The sequence below is a fragment of the Protopterus annectens genome, chromosome 14.part0 (genome assembly GCF_019279795.1).
Source record: "Protopterus annectens isolate FY-2018-M chromosome 14.part0, PAN1.0, whole genome shotgun sequence".
NCBI classification, from domain to species: Eukaryota; Metazoa; Chordata; order Ceratodontiformes; family Protopteridae; genus Protopterus; species Protopterus annectens.
Window position 1 is genome coordinate 643589126 of NC_056748.1, and position 25440 is coordinate 643614565.

Consider the following 25440-nt stretch of genomic DNA (forward strand, 5'->3'; position numbering starts at 1 on the left):
CCCAATTTGGGGGTTGAGAAAGGCAGATCCTGCCTGTTAAATCTGGTGGATGTCTTTGAAAGTGTGACCAAAGCCATTGATGAGAGCAAATATGTGGACAAAGCATACCTTGACTTGGCAAAGGCTTTCGACAAAATCTCAAATTCAGGCATTATCGATAAACTTAGAAAAGTGAATGTAAACCCCTTTGTTATAAGATGTGTTGCCAACTGGCTCACAAACCAGACACACACTATCAAAGTGGGTGACTCCACATCATCCATCAGACCTGTTACCAGTGGGGTGCCACAGGGGTCAGTGCTGGGTCCCCTACTGTATGGTATATATTTCTTAGAAGTTCAGGTCAAAACTAAAGGGTTGTGGTTGGCCAGGTTTGCAAATGATTGCAAACTAGGTGCAATTGTTGAATCCTCCAATGATGTCAGTGAACTCCAGGATGGTCTCACACAGACCAATGACTGGTGTCTTAATCACGGTCTCAGAATGAATGCAAAGAAATGCATCATCATTCTCTTCGGCACAAACAATGTCCCTTCACACTATAAAATCAATAACAATATCCTAATTACTTATGAAGTGGTAAGGGACCTGGGATCACAGGTTGTCCGCGACCTTAACTTCGACCACCACGTGTCTACCTTTGTGAGAAAAGCTTTCCACGTAGCTCACTTGATTACTAAAGGCATTTTTGTTTACCTGTCATATGTGTCTCTGTATACCTCTGTACCTACATTTATTAATCAGCACAGTATGCCTTTACAGATTACTTGCAAATTCCTCATAGATTCATAGGTTCATAGGATATTAATAGGCTAAAGGCTTAAGGGGCCTTACAAGCCTATCCAATCTAACCCAGTTTTGCCTAGTATATGATCACTAGGGGCAAGAGGATGGCATGGATTTTTGCCTGTGCATTGAGTATCGTACAGATTGCCCCATCCATAAGAGACATAAGCACTATCCCTGGTGTGAATTTGTGATTCCCCATCCATTGAGCCAAACTGTATTTGAAGAGGGCCAGGGAAGGGCTCTGTTTAATGTAAATAAGAAGCCTGTTCTAAAGAAGTGTCAATCTCTTGAGACACATCTGTCTCCCCAGCATGTTTTGTTTGAGTCGCTGACTAAGTTTTGATCCCTAGACTGGGTGACCCTCATGCTGTCTGACTTGCAGATGTGTAGCAGCTCCATCAGGGCTGGATTTGTGAGTGCCTTGTAGGTCAGTCTTGAGTAATCCCTTAATAGTTGGTAGGAGACAGAGTAAAGGGATAGGACTTTTAGTATATCTGCATACCTCATGTTGTTTACACTGTGTATTTTCTTTGTGAGAAACCTCTGAATTCACTCCAGCTGCTGTAAGTGCCTAGTGAAGTACATGCCAAATGGCACACTGTACTTGATTATTGGTCTATGAGGGCTGAGAACAGTGGTACTATAATTTCCTTGGATCTGGATGCCATACCTTTACTTATAAGTTGTGCCACATAAAATGATTTCCTCACCACTGTGGACACATGGTTGTCAAAGTTTCAGGCTACTATCTTTCTGCATACCTAGATCTCTCACCTTTGAGTCCACTCTAAGGGGTGTGTTATTGATGTAATTTGCAAGGGTATTTGACTTCCCAACAGGTATGATAAAACATTTTCTGCATTTAGTTTTAGACCATGGTTCTGGCACCAATCATTTCTATGACCCAGACCCTTCTGAAGGATATCTGCATCATTGGGGGATTCAGTGATTGCCACCAGCTTGCAGTTGGAGGCAATCTTTGTCATCCAAAGGCCTTCCACATTTGCCTTGATTCCAGAGAAGTATATCCTGAACAGGAGTGGTCCCAGTACTGAGCGCTGTGGCACACCACTAGCAACTGGTCTCTTCCGGATCAGGATTCAGGTATCCTGTCTATGAGCCAACTGGCTATCCATCTGCTGACATAGGGATTTATACCAAGTTTTGTGAGTTTATTTATAATACCTGAGTGGGGAACTGTGTCAAATGGCTTAGCCAGATTGAGGCAGTAAGTATGTACTATTTTGGCCTCATCCATGGCATTAGTGATTTTTTCAAAGAAATCCACCAGGATCAGTAGGCATGACCTGCCCTTGACAAAGCCATACTAGGTCAGGTCCAGTGTTTGGAGGCCTCCTGTGTCATTATTTATCAGGTCGATGATTATTCTTGTCTTGGCCTTACATGTAAGACTAGTCAAACTTACAGGCTTTAATTTCCCAGGTCTGTAGATGGCCTCCATTCATGCAGAGGGATGACTGTTGCTGTCTTCCACTCTATCGAATGCCAGTCTGGACTAGAAAGCATCAGTCTGTATTCTGTGACATCTGTTTCCCTTCATATTAAAACTCTCATTCCTGACTTTGTTTACTGACTCAAATTTAGACAACAACATTGTTGAGCTACTCATTGCTAGGAATCTAAACAGAAAGATTAGAAATCCAGGGGTCCTACTGTAACTCAAACATTTATATTTCTGTAGTTACAGACGTGAATTCATTGATGTGATAGCACTTCATCTATACTGGCGTTTAGTATTTACCACACCTTCAAGCCCTTGGGTTACTATGAGGGAATATCTATATTTATAAGAAAAAACATTGCCTCACACGAAATTTCCAAGATACTAACTTGGAGCTCATAGAGATCCAACTTTCCCTCACCTTTTTGTTTAGATTCCTATCACTGAGTGGCGCCACAATGATGCTGTCCAAATATGAGTTTGCTATGCTTGTATGTCCAGTAGGAGTTTCTGTTTACAAAAGGTAGTATGGAAGCAGCAAAGCTTTAGCTCATATGTGGAAACCTTGATACAAGAGGCATAGCACATCCCTAGTAAACATGAAGCCTTATCTTCCATCTCAACTTAGGCTGACACATACTTCCTCCACTTAGAATGACACCATCTGCTTAGCCAGTTTATAATGCCAATTATCTTGTCTTGGCATGCAGGCATCATTCTTGGTGAAAGTAAGATACTCTTCAAGACCAGCATCTTTCCTGCCTCTGACTCATGCATAGAAAGTTCCATTGTGTCTACATGCATATCCATCTAGGTGGAGTACCTGAGACCAGTAACTATGACATGAGCCACCACTAAGTTCTAGTCATATTTGTCTGGTTTATGGGACTTTAGAGTCCTTATGAAATGACAGATCCTGGCACTGGATCAGCATCTTATAATCCTCCTGTTTTTGCCCAGTCTGTTTGCTGACTACAGTGACACGTATGACTAAAACATTGCCACTGCAAAGGGCTTTCAGCAAGTAGTTCTAAGGTATTTCACGTGAAGACGGTCACTTGGTAAGTAGCCAGTGAAAATTGTTATGCTTTTGAAATCTTTATCTAAATATAATTCTATTTTTCCATCTTCTCAGGGGAATCAAAACTATAGAATGCATCTTTTTAACTGTAATCATATGCAGATTTTGGGGGGTTTTGTTACTATTCAGATAAAACTCAATAAAATTTTATTCTTAGATTAATCAATATTATCCCTGAAATTCAGTGAAATGTAAAAGTGTAATCTCAGGTTTTTGCATTATGCTAAACCTTTTTGTTTCGTTGACCAGTTTATCAATATGATTTTCTCTGGGGGGGGGGGGTGGATATTGGTTTTGTGGGCAAAGCCACATACTAAAGTGATAGGCCATGGGGGTAGCTAATGATGTGTGCTCTCCCAAGAAATGTCTGTTGCTCCCAATTTGATTGGCCAAGAAAAATTTTACTCTAGGAGTTAAAAGTGAATGCCTTCAAAAGACGTGGGTCACCATTCTTTGGACTTTAGGACTCCTCATGATGCAGATACTTCCAGTGAAGCTGTGAGTATGTGTCACTGTACATATGTAGGTTGGCGTGTGCCCTTGCATGTTTGGTTATAGGCAGGAATAAGTCTGAATGAATGTGTGTATATATTATGGATAGATAACTGTGAATCTTGATCCATGTTTGTGTGTGTGCATGTTTCTATGTGTGTGTGTGTGTGTGTGTGTGTGTGTGTGTGTGTGTGTGTGTGTGTGTGTATGTGTGTGTGTGTGTATGTGCATGTGAATTTGTGTGTGTGTGTGAGTGTGGGGGATGTGTTCATTTGCTAATATGATGCATAGGCTGCTAGGAAGAACAATAGTGCAGTCATGTCTGACAGTGCAGTGTTTTATTTTGAAACACGGTAAAGAGCCAATAATAAGGTCTTTCTCAATGTAGCTCTACCATATCTCTAATTCAGAATTTCTCTTTGCTAAAGTAATTAGCCACCTCACTTTGGGCAATTTCCACTAGTGGTGAGAAATTGTCTGACTTCCAGGGTATTTATGGATTCTATCTGTTGCACTTAATAATGGAATACAGTTATATCAAGCATACTAAATTAGTTAGCACATCTGTTTGAAATGTTTTGTCAGGACATATTAGACTATATTTGTATAACAAAGACTGGGAAGTTGAAAAAACTTGTGACCATATTTTGAAATATTTTTCTATGTTGGTCCTTTCTTTAAATATATGTTTGTATTAGATTGGTTGATCATGACTATCATCAACTCATGTATGGTCGATCCACTTCAGTCAACACTGCAAGTGGTTGACAGTTGTGTGAAAAAAGGTGATTTATGGAAGGAGAATATCATGCGGTCTCAGGGTTAATATATATATAGTGAGCAGGGGGTAGGGAGTCACAACATGTACCAAGGAATGACCTCAACGCATGCATAGATGGGTGTCAACATTTGTGTTTCAAAGTTATTGGACCAACGCTAAGTATGCTGAACTAACATAGATTTAATGAATGTCACTAGGTCCATTATTTATATTTCTTGATTTTTTTTATTTTGCTGTTTATTGTTAAATTTATATTATTCATTTTGTGGTATTTTCTGTTGGAATTTTCAAATATTTTTAGTATGAAAACCCTTTTCTTTGGATAAATGGTATGGGACATTAACATCCTACTAAGCTTGGTTTTATTTAATTGATCATCTCCAGCCTTGAAATGCAGCTGCCTAAAGGAAATATAAGAGAGAATCACAGTGCAGTCCATTAATAAGTGCAATATACTGTATGGCTTGACAAAAATATTCAGGATGATGATAATGACCTTCAGTCATTTTGGTGCTTTATTTTCACAGAGACAATAACATTAAGTGGCATATTATTTTGGAAATGTATTTTTTTTTTCTCAGGAGTGATAATATTATTTTAAAACCTTATTTTACAGTACCTTTAAACTGCAGCGCTGAATGTTTATAACCAGAATAAAATCAGGTAGCCTTTTAACAAAATCACAAGGACTTTTACAATACAAAGGGGGTTAAACTGGAGACCATTATCTTTTCACAACCTGTAGATAAAAGTTGAGATTTTTTTTCTTTTAGATACAGTTGAAAGTGTGTGATGATTGCTTTATTTTCTTGGTGGTGTTTCAGCTCTTTGCTAAGTTTCTAAAAAATATTTTTTTACAATGCTTATAGAAATGTGAAGACAGTATTATACTATTTTACTGTTTTTACAATGAATATAGTAAACTTGATAGCCATTTCTGCGTATTTAAAGTGTTTTTCTGATTGTATCTGCTTTATTTTCTGAAAAAAAAAAAAATCTTGTTTTCCCGCCTTTCTAAGCTAGTATAGTCCAGTTTTCAAGTTAGTGCTGAATTCAGGGATGTGGTACAAATTTCTGTGTTTGCGCATACCTTACTTGGATAGAAGGATGTTTCTCTGTTCACCTGTGAGAGAGGGGAGCTTTGAGCAGCCTATCTGTCCCTGGAGGAATTATTTCAGCCCAGAAATTAGTAGTTTATTGGCCATTGTGGGCTAATTTCTATTTCTTTCATTTCCCTGCTATAAAACCCACATTTGCAAGGTTTTTGTGCTTGTATACAGCTCGGCAAGCTCCTGCTTGGTGCCCTGCAGAGTTCTACAGCAGCAGAGAGACAAAATAAAGACTTTGGAGTGACTAAGTATAATTTTTCTGCATTTTCTTGCTGCCTTTAGCTAATTCCGCCTAAAATGCCGATTGTTAGAGTTTATGTGATTTAAAAAGCTTGTTTCAGCTGCATATTGTACTTATTTTACTGCCTGCACTTTAACAAAGTGTTTAAATTACCTGTTTAACTGTTGTAGGCTACACACTCAAGTGTGATAGCCATTTCTGTGCATTTAAAGTGGTTTTTTTTTTTATTGTATCTGCTTTATTTTCTGAAAAAAACAAAAAATATACTTGTTTTCCTGCCTTTCTAAGCTAATATAGTCCAGTTTTCAGGTTAGTGCTGAATTCAGGGCTGTGTTACAAGTTTCTGTGTTTGCCCATAACAGTTTTGTGTACCGGGCAGTGCCGGTTAGCTAGGGTATAATTATTCCTGGCTCCACAAAGTCTGCTCTTCAATTTTTTCCTTGGAACTAGACAAACTTTCAACTTAAGCACTCAAACCATTCACGTCTCAGCCAGGCACTTGCTCAAAACTCATGGCAAGCACTAATAAACCTTAGCACTAGACTCCCCTATACTGTAGAGAAGGACAAGGCTCCCTATTCGACCTTACCAGCTAATCAGTAAAACAGCTCACTGTACCTATCCAGGCATGTCCAAAGGACAGTTTCAGGTGTACTCTCTGGTCCAACTGGTAAATCTGGGCATTTTGAGGCAATGCTACAACTGCCTCATGTACACAGACAACCCTCTCCTCCTACCACCAAACACTAATACATGTGAGAGATGCAATTATACAGTCAAAGTGGAGGCTCAGCTCTCTCAACCCAAGACTGGACCAGACAGTCAGGAGGAGAAGGGAATTACTTGCATCACACCACCAGTCTCACATAGACCTGTGAAACCAGCACCAGCAAAAAACACACATAAATGCACGAAAACATACTCGGAGGCTCCAAGTAAAAATCTGCAAAAGCAACCGACCTCCAAAGCAGACATCCAAGCAACCTCTACCCCCCAACACAAACCATGAAACACATACTTCACAAAACCAGTGTGCCACGTAATCACAACCCTTAAGGCAAAATAACATACCCAACACACTAGTAATAGGTGACTATAGTCAGGCACACTGATGTCCCACTCACTAGGCTGAACAAGGAGAAGGTTACTATTAGCTGCCTGTCGGGTGCTAGGATCTGTCACATAACACAAGCACTCAAGTCAATCCAGAACAAGTACAAATACAACTCTGTCGTTGTCCATGTTGGTGTGAATGACCTGAGCCATACCTCCCTGGGCTACACGAAAAGAGACATGGAAGAGCTCTCTGATCACATAGCCCAGGCCGGTATGACCCTGGCCCTGAGTAGCATCCTACCCTCACCAAGAATGATACCACGGTATAAAGAAAAAATTATCAATTTCAACAATTGGCTAAGCTTCTGGTGTCATTCAAAGGGGATCCAGTGTCTGTCAGCCTGGGATGACATGCTCGACAAGCCACACTGCTTCGCTAGAGACGGCTTGCACCTCTCACCCTTAGGCTTTTAAAATACTGGCCATGCCTCTTGCCACCCCCATAGTGCCTTTTTTTGGCAAGGCTCAAAAGACAAATCCACCACTGTAAATAGCACAAGTAACAAAAAACTGAGGGTAATGCTACTCAATGCCAAAAGTCTAAACCTCGAAATGCATGGACTCGAGGCACTCCTCAGTATGGAGAAAATCGATATATGTGCAGTAACAGAAACCTGGTTTAAGGCTCCAGAGAGCACCCCAGCACTACCAGGCTACAACTCATACCATACAGTTCAGCCGAAAAACCCAGAACAAAATACCAAAGGCGGGGGCATATCCATATTCATTAAGGATACCCTCACCTCCAGGTTAGTGGCACAGCACGATGCTTCAGAGATCATCCACGTGCAACTAACAATGGGCAGAACTGCAATTCAAATTATAGCTTGCTACAGATCACCCACTATGTCCCAAGACCCCCATTCTGTATTTCTGGTAACTGGGAAATGTAAAGGTCCTACCAAACACCCTGATATTGGGTGATTTCAATTACCCAAACATTAACGGTGAGAACTACTCAAGTACTAACTCCTTTGCCCAACATTTCCTAGAATTTATAAACTCAAACGCCCTGGATCAACTGATCAACACCCCCACCAGATGTGACAACATATTGGACCTGGTCATCACCAACATGGGCGACCGGTGTTCCACACCGAAGGTCAACACCTCGCTGGCTAGATCTGACCATAAACTAATCACTCTGGATATCCACATTCCGCCCCCGCCCCCGGTCAAAGAAGCCACTGTGAAAAACTTTTCAAAAGCAAACTTTACGTTACTTAAGACCGAGATGGAAAGTTTCAGATCCCCCATGCTAAAGGATAATGCAGTCCAAGCTGCAAAATCCTTTACTAATGCACTCTAAGGGCACCTAAAAGAATGCATGGATTGTGCTATCACAAGCAAAACCGAGATTCACTCCTGCAAGAAAAACAAACCAGTCTGGTGGACCCCTGCCATAAACAAGCTATACAATAGAAGGAGGAATCTAGTACAGAAAAGAGTAAAATTCCAAGAAGGGAAGACAACCCTAATCAGTATCAGCAAAAAACTATGATGCCTCATAAAAATCATCCAAGGCTAGCTTCGAAAGAAAAATTGCCAAAGACTCCAAAGATAACCACAAGGCATTCTTTAGATATGTCAAGAATCTAAGTGGCAATTCTCAGATCTGCTCGGAATTAGTGCAGAATGGCACAAAATACACTGAACTGACCGATATCATCAACATCCTGGAAGACAGGATCAGTGCAAACTTCACCCCCATCTCAACCCCAAAAGGGCCCATAACCATACCAGAAGAATGTAGTGCCCCTGAAATCACAGACACTCAGGTTAAAACAGCCCTCTCCAAAGCCAAAAACACAGCATCAACGGTGTCCCAGGCTGCATCCTACACGAGCTCAAAGATGAACTAACCCCTCCCCTAAACACACTGTTCAAACACAGCCTCTCCATAGGCTACGTGCCCATAGAGTGGTGCACAGCAATGGTTATTCCGCTCCACAAAGGTGGAGCCACAACAGACCCCAGGAACTATCGCCCTATAAGCCTGACTAGCTTGGTCTGCAAGGCTATGGAGCGCATCATCATGGATCTTATTAATAGAGACATTGGGAACCTCCAAACACTGGACCCTACCCAGTTCGGCTTTGTTAAGGCAAATCATGCCTCCTAAACCTGGTGGACTTCTTTGAGAAAGTTACCAAGGCCATAGATGAGGGAAAGGTGGTCCACACAGCCTACATAGACCTCGCAAAGGCCTTTGACACCATTGCCCATTCTGGTATTATAGACAAGCTCACCAGCCTGAACATAAATCCCTACATCATGAGATGGGTTGCCAACTGGCTCATGGACAGAACCCACATGGTAAGAGTTGTGGGAGCTAGGTCTGACTCTAAACCGGTTACAAGTGGCATTCCCCAGGGCTCAGTCCTAGGACCCCTCCTGTTTGGCATATACTTCTCAGAGGTACAGGCAAGCACAGGAGGACTATGGTTGACCAAGTTTGCAGATGGCTGCAAACTAGGGGCTATAATTGACTCTCCGGCTGACAAAGACATCCTCCAAAAGGGTCTCACTGAGACAGATGCCTGGTGTCAAAACCATGGCCTCAGGCTAAATGCCAAAAAGTGCATAGTCACCCCCTTTGGAAAAAACAAAGTACCCACAAACTACCACATAGGTGGTAGCCCCCTAAATATGGAAGATGTAATAAGGGATCTGGGGACTCATGTAGATAACAATCTCTCCTTTGATAATCACATTGCCAAAGTGGTTAGAAAATCCTTCTATGTGGCCCACCTAATCACAAAAGGGTTTGTATCCAGATCAAAAGAGATCATTGTGCCCCTCTACACATCACTCATCCGACCCATCATAGAGTACAATGCCCCATTCGGGATGTACCTTACAAAACACCTGCAACAGCTGGAAAGACCACAGAAGTACCTCACCAAGAGAATCACTGGCCTCAAACAGATGCCCTATGCAACTCGAATGAAGAAACTCCAGCTGTACTTGGTTACATACTGCCTACTCAGAGGTGATCTTTGCCTGACATGCAAGGCTATGTCCAACTCAGAATTGATGGACATGCTCCATCTAAAGAAAACTATATCCCCTCGAGCCACACACTCTAGGGATCTAAACCTCACCACAACAATAAATAAGATGTGCTGAAGGGATAGATTCCTGTCCCAGAGACTTCCCATGCTCTGGAACAAGATTCCAATCTACATTAGGCAAAGCTCCTTACTAACACTCTTCAAGAGAAACCTTGACGAGTGGATGGGAAACAAAAAGTTTACCCCAGGGATCACTTCAATGGCTCTGCTGGACAGAGGCACAGGAAACTAATCTAAGGGGGTGGCGAAAGCCAGCACATTCCAGCTAGACTTATAAATGCCTTTGGGCAGATAGCCTAGTACTGACCTATAAACCTATAAACCTGAAGGGAGAGAACAGCAGAATAGAATTCCATGCTGCTGGTTTAATTACCAGAAGTCCTGAGAGGTTTTTTTTTGTGTTACTGTGGGTAACTAGCAAGGTCCTCCCAATATACTTAGCACTATCTAAGATGCAGGAAATTCTAAACACTGAGCTCATCTTATTACTGCAATCAGAATATGGATGAGTCTAATGTAAGCTTTTCACGCCACTTTAGTGGCTGTAAAACAAGACACATCTCTGAGTAACGTCTCTGTATTCAAGTACTTTAATGAGTATGCCAACATTTTCCCAGGCTGATAATTTTTAATTTACTTATTTGACTAGAGTTTTGGAAAGTAGTATAGTCATCTATGCTTATCCTTGGTTGAATCATACAAAGTGGGTTTGATTTTTTCATTCTAAAATAATTTATTTTTTGTACATAGTGAAGTTTTGGGATTTTTTTTTTCCTTTTATTTCCTTTCTTCCCCATACCAGTTTTAGGTAAGAAAAATACTTTCTGTTAGATACGATTAGTATATTTCAAATGCATAAATATCAGTTGCTTAGACAAGAAAAGAGCATAGCTAGTATCAAGGGTGTATTCATCTATTTATTAAATTTAGAGAAAAGTAACAAAGTTATTGTCCTTTTACAAGCAAATCAAGGATTTGTGTATACTTGATAGACTGTGTGTGCTTTTAGAAAATAAATAACACCTGGAATCTAAGTATATAGTATTCCTGAAGAACACTGGAAATTAGTTTTACAAAGATGCAAGCACAGCATCACATTAAATATTTGAGAACCAAGTAAATTATTATTTTATATGTTTGTTGTAATTCACTGGTATAGTCAGTTTTGTAAGCTAACAAATTTCACGGTCAAAATAAAATGCATATTAGCCAAAATCGTATAATTCAGATTTACTGTATTGACATTCAGATACGTATCCAAGTATACTTTTTACTATAGCCAAACAATTCACTTATGCCATGCTGATGAGCTCAGAAAAAAGGAAAAACATGTCATGTCTACAGCTGCTAGGTTTGGCTTTATTTGCCTGCATGTATCAGTAAAGACCTAAAAAGTAAAAAGTGAAGAGCTGTGACCATTCAAAAGCCAGGTGACTGAAACACTGGTAAGCCCTTAAAAGTTATTTGCATATATCCTATGGGTCTTTACTAAATAAAGTTTAATTGAATGGGTTGACTGTGTGACATCTTTTACACTTTGGTTTGGATATCTACCCTCTCTGTTAAAGCTTCCACCCCTTAACACATGCATTCAGTATTTCTAGTACCTAAAATAACATAAAGAGTACTATATTTAGTTAACACATTGTTAATGCAACCATTTTCATACCATATAAATGCTGATAACTACTGTTTTTTTGTATAAAACAATAACTCCATATTCAAAAAACCTGTATCAAATTATAGGTTACAATATGAAAAATGTATGCAAGTGTTGTTCATTTTAGCATGTGGTTGTATGAACTTTATTTATTTATTTATTTACATTTGATAACCGGGTGGTGTCTGACTGGGCCAGAAGCCCATTTTCATTGGAGACCCGGGGTGAAAAGCTCCAAGGAAGATTACATTATTATACATTTGTACATTTGACAATTACAATAGGAGTTCAAAAGCAAGTTCCTTCACATTGTATCTAACAGCATATAGCAATGGTAGTACAATAAGCTTATACTATTCATACAGACAAAAAAAAAAAAAAAAAATATATATATATATATATATTTTTTTTTTTTTCAAGATACAAATATCACAAACTGAAGCTAAGAAGGCTCAGTTGCCAAGAAGTATTGACAATGGGTGGTGGAGAGAAGGAAATTAGACAGTAAGGGGTTAAATTAGTTAGCCTGGTGGAGAACATGAGCAAAGAGCTATTTCTAGAGAAAAGGGGCAGGTGGAATGTTCCCCACATTTAAATGTCCAATTTTGTTATATTTACTTTTTCAGTCATTTTTTTTCTCTAGCATATTATGAATATTTTGTCCTGTCCTATGTACAAAACATGGCTTTGTATAACAGCAACTTGTAAAGTCTCAGTGTATGGCCCAACATATTTCTTCAATTATTTTATTTCCTGATTGTTAACACATCATTATTAGCTTTTAAACAAATGTCTTGTATGTTTGATATATGGATTTTGCCTCAGTAATCTTGCCTCTTACTATTCCCCTTATATAACAACAACTTCAACCTCCGACTCCTATCACCAAATTCTTCTTTTAACTTCTATTCTCTTTTCATGCACTTTGTTATTTTGTTACTGGTGAAACACTCACTATTTGGGATTTGATTGCATTTTATTTTTAAGTTTTGTGAATGCACGCATTAGCTCTTAACAGGAAGTACTTTTCACAGGCTTTTTAAAAGTGCTGTCAGGAAAGCTACGCTGTACTGGTATGTGAATAATTGCTGCTCAGAACATCAACACTGAAAAGCTGCCATTTTTGTAATTACTTTTAGACCAAGAGATAAACAGAAGAGAAATACTGTTTTATTATCACGTTCTCCCTCATCTTTGAATTTTTGCAGTGTCAGATTTAGGTTATATAGAGTATAGGTTGCAAGAGGGCTTGCCTTCCTGTAAAACCTTGTTTTTGTATTTTGCAAGCCTAAAAGTGTCACTTTTTTGAATTATGACTCCCAAAGGTTTAAAATGTTTGGATCTCAATAATGGCATGTGAATTAAGTTTGACAAGTTTACTCACAGTGAATCCAGCATGGTCATCCATCTGTATTTAATTTTATTATTTTCTAGTTCCTTAGTTAAAGCATAATCTGTTGTTCAACATGGATCATATTTGTTAGTAAATAAACAGAAAACAGAAATATTTTGATATATCTGTCCCATAAATTAAAGTTATTGGCACTAAAACAACAACAACATCTAGATACTTGTGGAAATCTCACTTAAAAATAAACGTAAAATGGTTTGCATAAATGTGTGTGACACTGAGGTTGCTATGGCTGGGCTACACAGCTGATGAAATTTCATCCACTCAAACAAAACAAAACTTATTCTTTAAATTCATTTCCAGTAGGATCCTGGAATTATTATCAATGTCATCATTAGAAATTTTCCTTTCTTCCTTCATTGCTGTTTTCACACCTTTCATGTCCACACTGTGATGTATAACAGTTTATAGTACCCCACCATCTTAGGTCCCAAAATCTTTTCTTTTACGTTTTTACCATGAGTAGTGTTTTAATCTTCACATAAATAAACAACTTTATAAAAATATGAATCCTGAATATACAATGGGAGTTATTAAAGAGCTACTTTTATTTTCTTCTTTCACATAAATAGCAAAGGTCCCTATCACAGAGCTATTGCAAGCCACTGATGGTCTGAATGGAAGTTTACTCAGTCTTATAATTTAATACTATACTGATCCAGCTTTACATTTTATTTGTGAATGTGTTGGGACTACAGCTTACCACCTTTTAAATTTGTTTGTTACTGAAAACATTAACCTGCAAGCTGTTCATGAATTGCAGCCTTTTGTTTGCAAAAAGCTGTAGTTTCAGTGGCAGTGCTAGAGCTTTTCCATCCTCTATGGCTCCTGTCATCATCACTACCTATATGTATTCCAGTGTGACAATTTGTAAGATCTTCATCGCTAGGTATTTTCTATTGTAAACCCCCTTCAATGCAATGTAGAGAAAGCAAATAACCTAAATTCTTCTGAAAAAAACACTAAAGATACATTTAATGGAATTATCACAACACATCCATGGCTTCAGTTTAACTATGATATATAAATTTCAGTAAGACAGGATGCACATGCGTTAGTGTTTCTTCATTCTTCCAAGCAGAGGGTTGTAAGCTCTTAGAAATTATTTTATTTTTCTCTTTCTTTTATCTTTAAAAGTATTTTCTTTCCAATTGCACTTTGAAAGTCAAATATTATGGCTTCAACATTATCATTCCATTGTATATTTGTTATTTATTAGCCTGATTTTTGTATTTTTCTGTTTCTGCCTAAAATGCAGTTAAGCACATTTTCTATTAACTTTTCAGTTAAATACCTAAGCAGTCATTCCAGTCTACTCAGATTGCTGAAAATGGAACAAGTAGAAACATTTTTTTCCTTGAAAAACACAAGTGCTGGATTTGGACAAATGCATGCATTTTCTCAGAACTGAACAAAAAAGGACAAAACCATATGCTTCCTTTTTGTGCAGAAAGCAAATACTTATGACATCAGAATTGATTATAATAAATAATGAGGAGTGTTGTTGCTCAAGGGAGTTAAGGGACCTGACCCCTACATAAAATACTGATATGGGACAACTGCCCATTTATTGTCATCTGACCACAGATTTATGTATTTGGGATGGAATGACCAATATTTTGAACTGATCCAGATCTAGTCCAAGCTCACTTACAGCCAAAATTAAAATAAAATATTATGTCATATGCAAAAGCTGTTCATATATCACAATAGTTATAGCTCAGAAGTGTTCCTAAATTACTGAAGAGTCATCGAATTCATATTCTTAGCAGAACACAGTAACTGACACCGATACAATGTATAAAACACACTCAGTTGTAAAATGTCTGTTCATCTTTTTTTTTTGTTTCAAAATCAATATTAGAATAAGTATTAGCTATAAAAGTTTTTGACATTTTTCTGTTAAAAAAATCTACATCTGTATTCAGCTACTTAAAATCTAAACACAAGTAATTAAAGGCAAGTAATGCTCAACGTAAATTATCTCAACCAATGTAGCATTGTCACGTTACAGTATAGCTAAACCTGCATCAGAATTTAAACAAAGATGAATTAATGGAAAGAGTGCAATATGCAGAGAGGACAGATCTTAGTTAACATTTTCTAAAATATAATTGAGTATTTATTTATTTATTGACATTTGTTAAACCAGAAAGTCCACTGGGTCGAAAACCCATTTTCAGTGGAGGCCTGGAGAGAAAAGCTCCAGTTACAAAATTCAAAAATATTTAACACATATAATATTTACATAAATGTTCTAGGCTTTTTATAACAACTTTTCTAAAGAATATAATACATTGAGTATAAAGTTTTATACAGTTGTGTAGCATATACAATTTTCTAAGGATTAGTATAAGAAGACTGGAGCGCCTACTGTGTGGAGTCTGCATGTCCTCCCCGTGGTCGAGTGGCATTCAAAAGACATGCGTGAATGGGCATGCCTTCGTTGAAGGTTGGGCATTGGGCTGGCACCTTGGCACCATAAAAATCTACTGCCAATCATTGGCAGACCGGAGTTCCGCTGTGGTGACCCTTAACCGGGAAAGGCTGAAAGAAGAACAAGTATAAGAAAGATGTAAAAAAATTACATAGTCGAGTTAGTGTTAGTAGTATACATAGAATATTTTTATGGTAGTACAAGTATGAAGCAAGACAGTAGGTACATTGTTATTAAATAAGAAAAAAAATATATCCACGCAAAGGCCAACATGGCCTGAATGGGATTATGCCAAATATAAAATTAGGTCAAATCTACAAGAAGATTTACTTGAAATTGATTGGTGTCATATTACTTTCAGATGTTTAACATAGCTCAAGGTGGTCTATGATTTTGTGAGCAGGGACATATAGGTTTATTAAGGAAGTGATTTTTTAAAGTGAGTTTGAATTTTTTTAAAGAATCTAATTGTTTGATATTGGGGGTAGGGTGTTCCATAGTTTAGATATGGCATGTGAGTACAGGCTTTGCCCAGTCCTTTTATTGGGTTTGGAAACGTTTAGGAGTTGTTTGTTAGTAGACCGAAGGTTTCTGGTAGGAGTGTAGAACTGTAAGATAGATTAGAGATATGGGCACTTTTCTTTATTGTATATTAGTTTATGGGCTACTGTTAGTTATGTGTAATGAAGGAAGTGGGGGAATTCAAGCCATTTTAATTTCTTAATGGCTTGACAGTGGTGAGTTTGGTATGATAGTCTGGTAGAGTATTTTGTTATTTTATAATAGCATGATTGTAGTTTGTTGCCTAGGGATGTTAGTAAAAAATGGGGAACCATTGAACAAGGATGGGAATATGTGGTTATTAGCCAGTTTTATTTTTATGGGTTTATTCGTGTATAACTTTTGTCTATAGAGTTTGCATACTTTAAAGTGTGTTTTTATAGTGTTTAGAATATGTTGCTCAAAGGATAGTTTGTCATCACTAGTAATAACTAGTAGTTTTTCTGACTTCACTAATTTGATTTCAGTCCTATTATGGGAATAAATCTTAAAATCATATGAAGGTGGCTTAGATGAGAGCAGTAATAGTTTGAATTTTTGGGGATTTAGAAGAAGTTGTGAAATCATTTAGTCAAGCTTCTATGTTTGTAAACGCCTTTTGTGTTATTTTTTGGAGATCAGAAAAGTTATTGGAGGAGGATATGATCATGGAATCATCAGTATATTGGATGACTGAACTTTGGAGGAGACAGAATGAAGATCATTTATGAACACATTAAAAAGCAAAGGTCCTAGAATAGACACCTGTGTTATTGACTATGTATCCAGATTGTTTGGTTTGCCATTTTATTGACTGTTGTCTGTTATTCAGGTAGTTGGAGAACCAGGTAAGGGTATGTTGGGTGTATCCTGGAGCTGCAAGTTGCAGAAGTAGTTTAGGGTGTGATACTGTGTTGAATGCTTTTGATAGAGCCAGTAAAAGTACTGATGTTAATAGACCAGTGTCCAAAACCTTGTTCACAGCATCAGTAAAAGACAGCAGGGCTGTTATAGTACTGTGTTCAGGTCAAAAAACATGTTGGGTAAGGGCAAGTAGGTTGTTATCACAAAGGTATTTTAGTTATTGATGCTGTATACGTTTTTCTAGTATTTTAGATAATGAAGAGAGAATAGAAATGTGACAATAGTTTGTTATGTTGCTTGTGTTTCTGCCTTTATGCAGTGGGGTTATAATGGACTTTGTTCATATTTGAGGGATTGTAGATTCTCAGAGAGATCTATTAATTAGGATACTGATAGAATAAGCTATTGCTTTGGTACCAAGTTTCAGATATTTGGAGTGGAGATTGTCAGCAAATAAGAGTAAGGTCTTAATTTATTTAATAATTTGAGTACTAGCAAGGTGGGCATGGGTTTTAGGGTAAAAGTTGGAATTGTTGGGGTGTTGTTGTTTAGATCATTGTGGGATGTAGGGTGTGTCTTGACGTCCTTAGGAGTTGAGTTTGAGGTGGTTATCTTATTACTGGGGATTTCTTTTGTTTTGTGTGGGGTTCGTTGACAAAGTTTAGCAATGCTATTTATGAAGTGGGAGTTGAAAATATGGCCTATTTGTTCTGGATCTTTGTCTGGAAAAGGTGATGGGTTTTGTGTTGTGCCAGGATTAAGGAGGGAGAAGATTGATTTCCAGAATTTTTTGGAGTTGTTTCTTGAAATCGATAATTGTTGTGAGAAGTAGTTTTTCTTATCATTTTGACTAATTTCTTTGCTGTATTACTAAGCTGTTTGAAATTAATTTCATTTGCTTGAGTTTTGTTTTTACGCCATTCTTTCCAGGCATGGTCTCTTGATTGAAGCATTTGTTTAGTTAGTTTGGTAAGGCAGGGAGCATGATTGATTTGTGCTCTTTTATATTGGATTGGGACTAAGGTATTTCAGGTATTGCGAAAGGTCTTATTAACGTAGTGCACTGCTTCTTCTAATGGTAGGGATTTCAGTGGAGTCCAGTTATGGGTGTTTAGAGCATTGTTGAAGTCTGTTTGGTTAAAATCAGTTAGGTTTCTGGATGCTCTATATGACTGGGGTTTTGGCACCTGTGTATAGGTTATATGCTTAAAAGCAGGTAGATGGTTACTGAGAATGCTAGGGAGGGTACCAGTGTTAGAATACTTTTGTGGATCTGAAACTAGGATCCAGTCTAAGGTGGAGTCTGGTTGATTGTTTAGTATTAGTGTGGGATATGTGACCAGTTGTGTAAACCTGTAGAGGTTAATACAGTTGGAAGGTGTGTCTGAGATTAGGTTTTGTCAATTAATGTTGGTATCTCCTAGAATGGAAGTTTCATTGGCTACATTTTGGGTTGTCCATGCTAAAAAAAATTCATGAGTAGGTATATACTCTCCTGGAGGAATTTATATTACTTCTATGCATACATTTTTATTATTGTTTCTTTGTAATTAACCTAACAGAATTTTTTTGTTGCTAAAAGTTGGGACAGGTTTGGGAAAAGTTGTAATGGTTAAAGAGTTGCTATAGATTATAGCTATCTTCTCAGAGAATGTTGCAACCATTTGGAACTATTTCAATCTCTACTATATGTGGTTTTAGCCATTTTCTGTGATAGCTATTATATCTGGAGTATATTGTGAGGGCCGACATGAAATTCATTAATTTTATTACAGATACTCCTTATATTGATTATCATACCAAGGTTTCAAGTATTTGTCGCTGTCTTTAAGAAAGGGGAGGAGGAATGGTTTGTATTTGAGGAGAGGGGTGATTTGTATTTGGGGAGAAGGAAGGGCCTGCATTTGGGTCAATATCACCACTTTGAGAAAATAATAGGTGTATTATATGTGGGTACAAAGTAATTGGATTTAATAAAGGAATTTGCTATAGAATTGGGAGTTAGTTTTTGTTTGGTATTGATGGAGAGAAGTTTGAATTGAGTCTATATCACATTATCATAGATGCAAAATGTCGAACGGTCAAAAGAGCGAAAATACAGAAACTCAAACTCTGTATTGTGTGGGACTGCATCCCCTCCCCCACTAAATATATATATTCCAACTCTGAGATTGCATTACAGTGAGGAAACTGCGATCTCAAAAATGGAACTTTGAGTTTTCAGCACTTTCTCTCTTTTCACATTCGACATTTTCAGTTTACGATAACGTGATATAGATCAGTTTGAATTTATGAGTGAGTACACTATTACAGGTGAAAACTGATGAGATATTCAAGAAACTTGTTACATTGTGTTGGGTTGTTGTCAATAAGGTAGGAGTTTTTGGGGGGAGACAGCATTTCATATAATAGAATGAGGTGGCATGGGTCAGTATTAGGAGGGAAATACTAAGGCTGGTAGTCAGGATTGCTAGCTGTATGGTGTTGGACATTTTCTATGGTAAAAAGTAGGATATGTGCTAGTTTAGAAGTAAAGTATATTTAAGATGTTTGGAACAATGTTTAGTGCAGGATACTTGTAAAGTCTAATTGTTTGGTAAAGTTTAATTGTTTAGAAGTAAAGTATATTTAGAATATTTGGAACAATGACTGGCGAAGGATGCTTTTAAAGTTTGTTTGGGAGGAGTGGGTGTGGTTACAGAGGGGCTGATTGGATGATGAAGAATTGGGAGTGGTTTTGAGAAGTGTATACCAGTGGATCTAAAAAGTGTGCACACCTCTGTTAATATGCCAGGTTTTTGTGATATAAAAAATGAGACCACAATAAATAATTTCAAAACTTTTCCCACCTTTAATGTGACCTATAACCTGTACAATTCAATTGAAAAACAAATAACTCTGTTAGGGGAAAATTATAAAAAATAAAAAACTTACAATAAGCTGGTTGCATAAGTGTGCACACCCTTAAACTAATACTTTGTTGAAGCACCTTTTGATTTAATTACGGCATTCAGTCTTCTTAGGTAGGTGTCTATCAGCATAGCACATCTTCACTTGACAATATTTGCCCACTCTTCCTTGCAAAAGTGCTCCAAATCTTTCAGATTACAAGGGCATCTCTTGTGCACAGCCCTCTTCAGGTCACCCCACAGATTTTCTATTGGATTTAGGTCTGTGTTCTGGCTGGGCCATTCCAAACCTTTAATTTTCTACTGGAGAAGCCATTCATTTGTTGATTTGGATGTATGCTTTGGTTCACTGTCATGTTGAAAGGTGAAATTCCTCTTCATCTACAGCTTTCTAGCAGACACCTGAAGGTTTTGGGTCAAAAGTGACTGGTATTTGTAACTGTTCATAATTCCCTCTACCTTGACTAAAGCCCTAGTTCCAGCTGAAGAAAAGCTATTCCAAAGCATGATACTGCCACCACCATTCTTCACCTTGAGGATGGTGTTCTTTTGGTGATGTGAAGTGTTGTTTTTGTGCCAAATGTACCTTTTGGAATTGTGGCCAGAAAGTTCAACCTTGGTCTCATCAGGCCATAACACATTTTCCCACATGCTTTTGGGAGACAATGTATTATTTTGCAAATTTTAGCCATGCCTGGATCTTTTTCTATGTAAGAAAAGGCTTCTGTCATGCAACCCTACTCTATAGTGCAGACATATGGAGAATACGGGAGATTGTTGTCACATGTAGTACACAACCAGTACTGGCCAGACATTCCTGCAGCTCCTTCAGTGTTGCTGTAGTTCTCTTGGGAGCCTCCCTGACCAGTTTTTGTCTTGTCTTTTCATCAATTTTGGAGGGATGTCCAGTTCTTTGCAACATCACTGTTGTCCCATATTTTCTCCACTTTTTGATGACTGTCTTCACTGTGTTCCATGGTATATCCAATGCTATGGAAATTTTTTTGTACCCTTCTCCTAACTGATACCTTTCAACAATGAGATCCCTTTGATCTTTGTAAGCTCTCTGTGAACCATGGCTTTTGCTGTAGCAGGCAACTGAGTAAATGTCAGGAAAATCCTACTAGGACAGCTGAACTTTATTTGGGGTTAATCAGAGTCTCTTTAATTGATGGCAGGTGTGTACCCAAGAAGACTGAATCCTAGAATTAAATCAAAATTGCTTCACGAAAGTATTAGCTTAAGGGTGTGTGCACTTATGCAACCAGCTTATTGTACATTTTTTATTTTTTACATTTTTTCCCTAATAGGTTTGTTTGTTTTTCAATTGAATTGTACAGGATATAGGTCACATTAATAAAGGTGGGAAAACTTTTGAAATTATTTATTACGGTCTCATTTTTTTATATCACAAAAACCTGGCATTTTAACAGGGGTGTGTACACTTTTTATATATGTAAGGAGAGTGGGGGTATACAGGAATGGTGGTAGGGGAGGGGAGTGATCCTGAGTGAAGCGAGGGTGAATATAGTGGGTTGGACCTTTTACTTGTTGTGGCTAGAAGTACAAGAAAAATAATCTGTAAGTTGCAAGACAAATACTTTGTTGTATAGAATGGTAGGCATGGAGAGCAGCATAGCAGTATCTAACTCTAGTATTTAGGAACGCTTGTCTGTGTAATAACTGGGAGAACAGAAACCATTGATTAGAAACAAAGTAAACTGTTTGATTAACTCAGAAGGGTCTAATTACCTAAAATTACCTAAAATTCTAAGATAAATGCTAATGAATTCAGGGGATAACTATCAATTAAAACCAGAATAGAGAGAGTCTGTGAGTGTGAAGAGAAGTGAGTGGATAGGATAAAGTAGAAAGGATTGTTTGGAAAAGAGCAAGCAGCACTAAAAGCAATATAGTGCAGTCTCAGAGGTGCCACACAATTAGCAAGGATGAATAGTGCAAGATAAAGGGGGAGCCTAGGGGGAGGTTGATAGAGTATTTCAGTGATGTCCAACTGGTACTGAGGAAAGGGATTTATATTAACTATGGTATATAGTATGTAGTAGCTTTTTATTGTTGATTTATATATTTACAGTCACTAAGTATATTTAGGAACTTGAAAAGCCGTTTGACTTGTATTACATTTTGGGCAGGAGCCACCGAGATGACGGTGTTTCAAGTGAGTTTCCTGGATTAGCTGAAAGTTACAGGTGGAGCCAGGTACCTATAGAGAAAAACAGAATGGAAGAGAGAGGTTGTTTTGGGGGGGGCAGAGGAGGCTGAAAAGAGGAAACAGCTTACAAATAGTTTATAAAGTATGAGATGGGAAAGCAATGTTAAGTTGGTTTAGTACACAGTAAATACAATAAGGCAGGTAACAGAAAGGAGTAGGCAGTATATACATCTAATATAACAATATTATAAGCTCCCATCCTATTATGGACCATATGGTAACAAGTAGATTGAGTCCCTATTTGTACAATAGCGTCTATGCATCAAAATCAATTAACAAAGAATCAAGGCTATTAACCTGGGCTTGTATATCAGCATTGCATAAGGTAGGAGTTATACAGACATCCTGTGAGGCATATCATATGTTGGGATGATCAGTAAGTTTGGAGCTAATAACTTAGCTAAATAAACAGCATGGTAAATCAATGTACATACTGAGCATTAAACAAGCTTTTAACACAACCACAGAGAGTTTTGAAAGGAAACATCTGTTGTTTAAAGAGTCCCCAGCATGTAGTGACTATCAGTTGTGTTTTATAGTAACACACAGAAGAATGTATTGATTAACTAGCCATATGAGTCTGTCTATCTATCTATCTTGAGCAGTCGATAACCCAGCAACAACATAAAGTGTAAGTTGCAGCTCAAATAAAGCATTGATTTCAACAAAAAAGCTAATTGGATATGGTATCCTAATGGGTTCCTATTACGTGATCGAACTTCAACAAGTTCGAACCCTATATGGTCGAAACCATATAGTCAAACATGCAGAAGTTTTAACACGTTAAAAAAAACAACAAAAAAACTAAACTTAAAACCTGCATCCCCCCCCCCGCTCTTTAAATATACCAACTCCAAGACCGCACTATAGTGTGGAAAGGGAATATTTCCCTTTACTGCAGTGTAGTGTGACCTCGGAGTTGGTATATTTAAAGAGCGGGAGTGTGGGGGGTGCAGGGGGGCTTGCCCCCTGTTTGCAACAGTTAGTTTACTGTTGTATTTTTTTTAAATTTTTTTTTCAGTGTTCAAAGTTTTGAAACTTCGAACAGACAAGTTCGATATTGTCGTGTTCGAAGTTTTAAAACTTTGATCATGTACTAGGAACCAGTATCCTAACATGGTCAGACATCAATATAGAGCAATAGGTGGGTGGATAAAGGAAAATTCTGGGTGAATAAAACTGTTCAGTCCTTAGTACAATAGCTGCAACAATTCATGACTGCATACTTACAGTACTATACAGACATTAGAGAATCTTGAGGAAACGCTAGCTATATCAGTTGCTGGTAAGAGTTACTGCATAAATTTAAAAATAAAGCTGTTTGCAGACAAATCGTGAAATAATGTGTATTCCTCTTATCATACAGTTATTTTATTAACCACGATGAGTCTGGTATCTTAAGAGATAGACAGGGAATTCAATAAAGCTTACATAATTTTTTTTTCATGTACGCATCAGGCATGAACACCTATTGTCCCTGTCTGATGCCCGTGCACTGGGCCAGCAATTAAGGACCCTTAATCTTTACCACTAACACCAGTGAGGGGCATCCATATAGGGAAAGGATAATAAATACACACACAGTAAAGTACAATTTCCCTTAAGAGCACACAGATATCACAGTCAGTCTGGGGCTGTTCTCCCTTTCTCTCCAGGTCTCCAATAAGACTCCCACTGGCACAGCTATAGGGTCCAGATCTCAGCCTAGTGGGCAAGCTAAAACCTCCAGCACCCTCTTTGTCCAACCAGTGTTTCTTGTCCCTGCCCAAGTAGCTGACACAAACACACTTTAAGATCAGAGTTATATACAACCACACAGACACTCCTGGGGAAGGCTGGCACAGGTTCTCCAGCTGTGCCCCTATTCTGCCCAGTCTAAAAGGTAGTACCAGCTGCCACCACCCACTAATATCAGCTACTCAAAAGTCTTTCTGAAAGGGTGTCCAATCATTAATGTGCAATATTATTATCCAAATGATAAGTGTGACTGAACAGTCAAGGCTTATTAGAGTGACTTGGTACAGTATCACTATACACATGCAATGTACTCTAGAGCTTAAATTAACTCTACATAAAGCAGCCACATTTGAAAGGTTTAAAAATATTCAATAATAAATAATAAAAACACAAGACAATACTTCTTACTACACAGTGCTAGTCAAGAGTTCAGAGATCACAGAGAAATACTTAAAATATTACTGTAGAAAAGTTCTGACATCAGAGAAAAACACTTAGTCTAATCTTCGTAATTCCTAGCTATTTCTAAGAGAAGACACAGTTATAGATAACTTACATATAGAGCAAAGCAGTGCTGGTGATGTTGGATGTTCTCAAGACAAAATGCTCTGAGCTCTCTGGTTCTCTCTCTTTAAATTGATAACACAGAGCTGCTTCACATAACATCATTCTTCACACTTCTCTGGTGTTCCAGGCTAACAGAAACTACATTTACATTCTTTACACCTGGTCAGAAACCAGAGCAATAAAAGAGATTTATACATGCAAATTCTAGTCATTAACTCTGGTCTTAAAACAATAGGCAAGATGTCTCCCTCTAGACATACTGGCTCTGAATTTTGACATCAAAGACAGGCATGAAATGCTTGACTTAGCTTTCTTACAGCAGAGTGCACTGCTGTTACATTTTTGCAGTTCAATATCCAATGCAGTCTTTTCACATTTAAAAGAACAAGTCTGTGGCTTACATTAATATTTACAAATGACAGAATTATCTACAGAATTATATCTGGCTAGGCTGGCAGCCTTCACCTATCTTCACACATCTCTCCCCCTGGAGAACGCAAACTAGTTTTTCAAGTGACCCTTGAGAAATGCTGCTTGAGAGGCTTAGGTATATCTGAGTATACATTACCCCATTCCTTGTCTTGAGAGCCCATTTGTGTTGGCATTGATAATCCCACTGCAGTGCTATACTGACATATTGCTTGCAACCCTAGGCTCCATCTTCACAACTTGGCATTTTGCTGTCTGGCTCTGTTCTTCCTTGTCAAGTTTGTGAGGGGAGTATCTTGTAGCATAGTCTACTACTACTAGGATATACTTTTTCCCTGTGGAACTTAGGATACTCAGAGGTCCCATAGTATCCATAGCTACCCTCTGAAATGGCTCCTCAATCACAGGCAAAGGCATCAAAGGAGCTATCACCTTGTCTCCTGCCTTGCCTACCTTTTGGCACTGTTCACAGGTCATGCAGTACCCTGTTACATCTCTGAAAATTCTA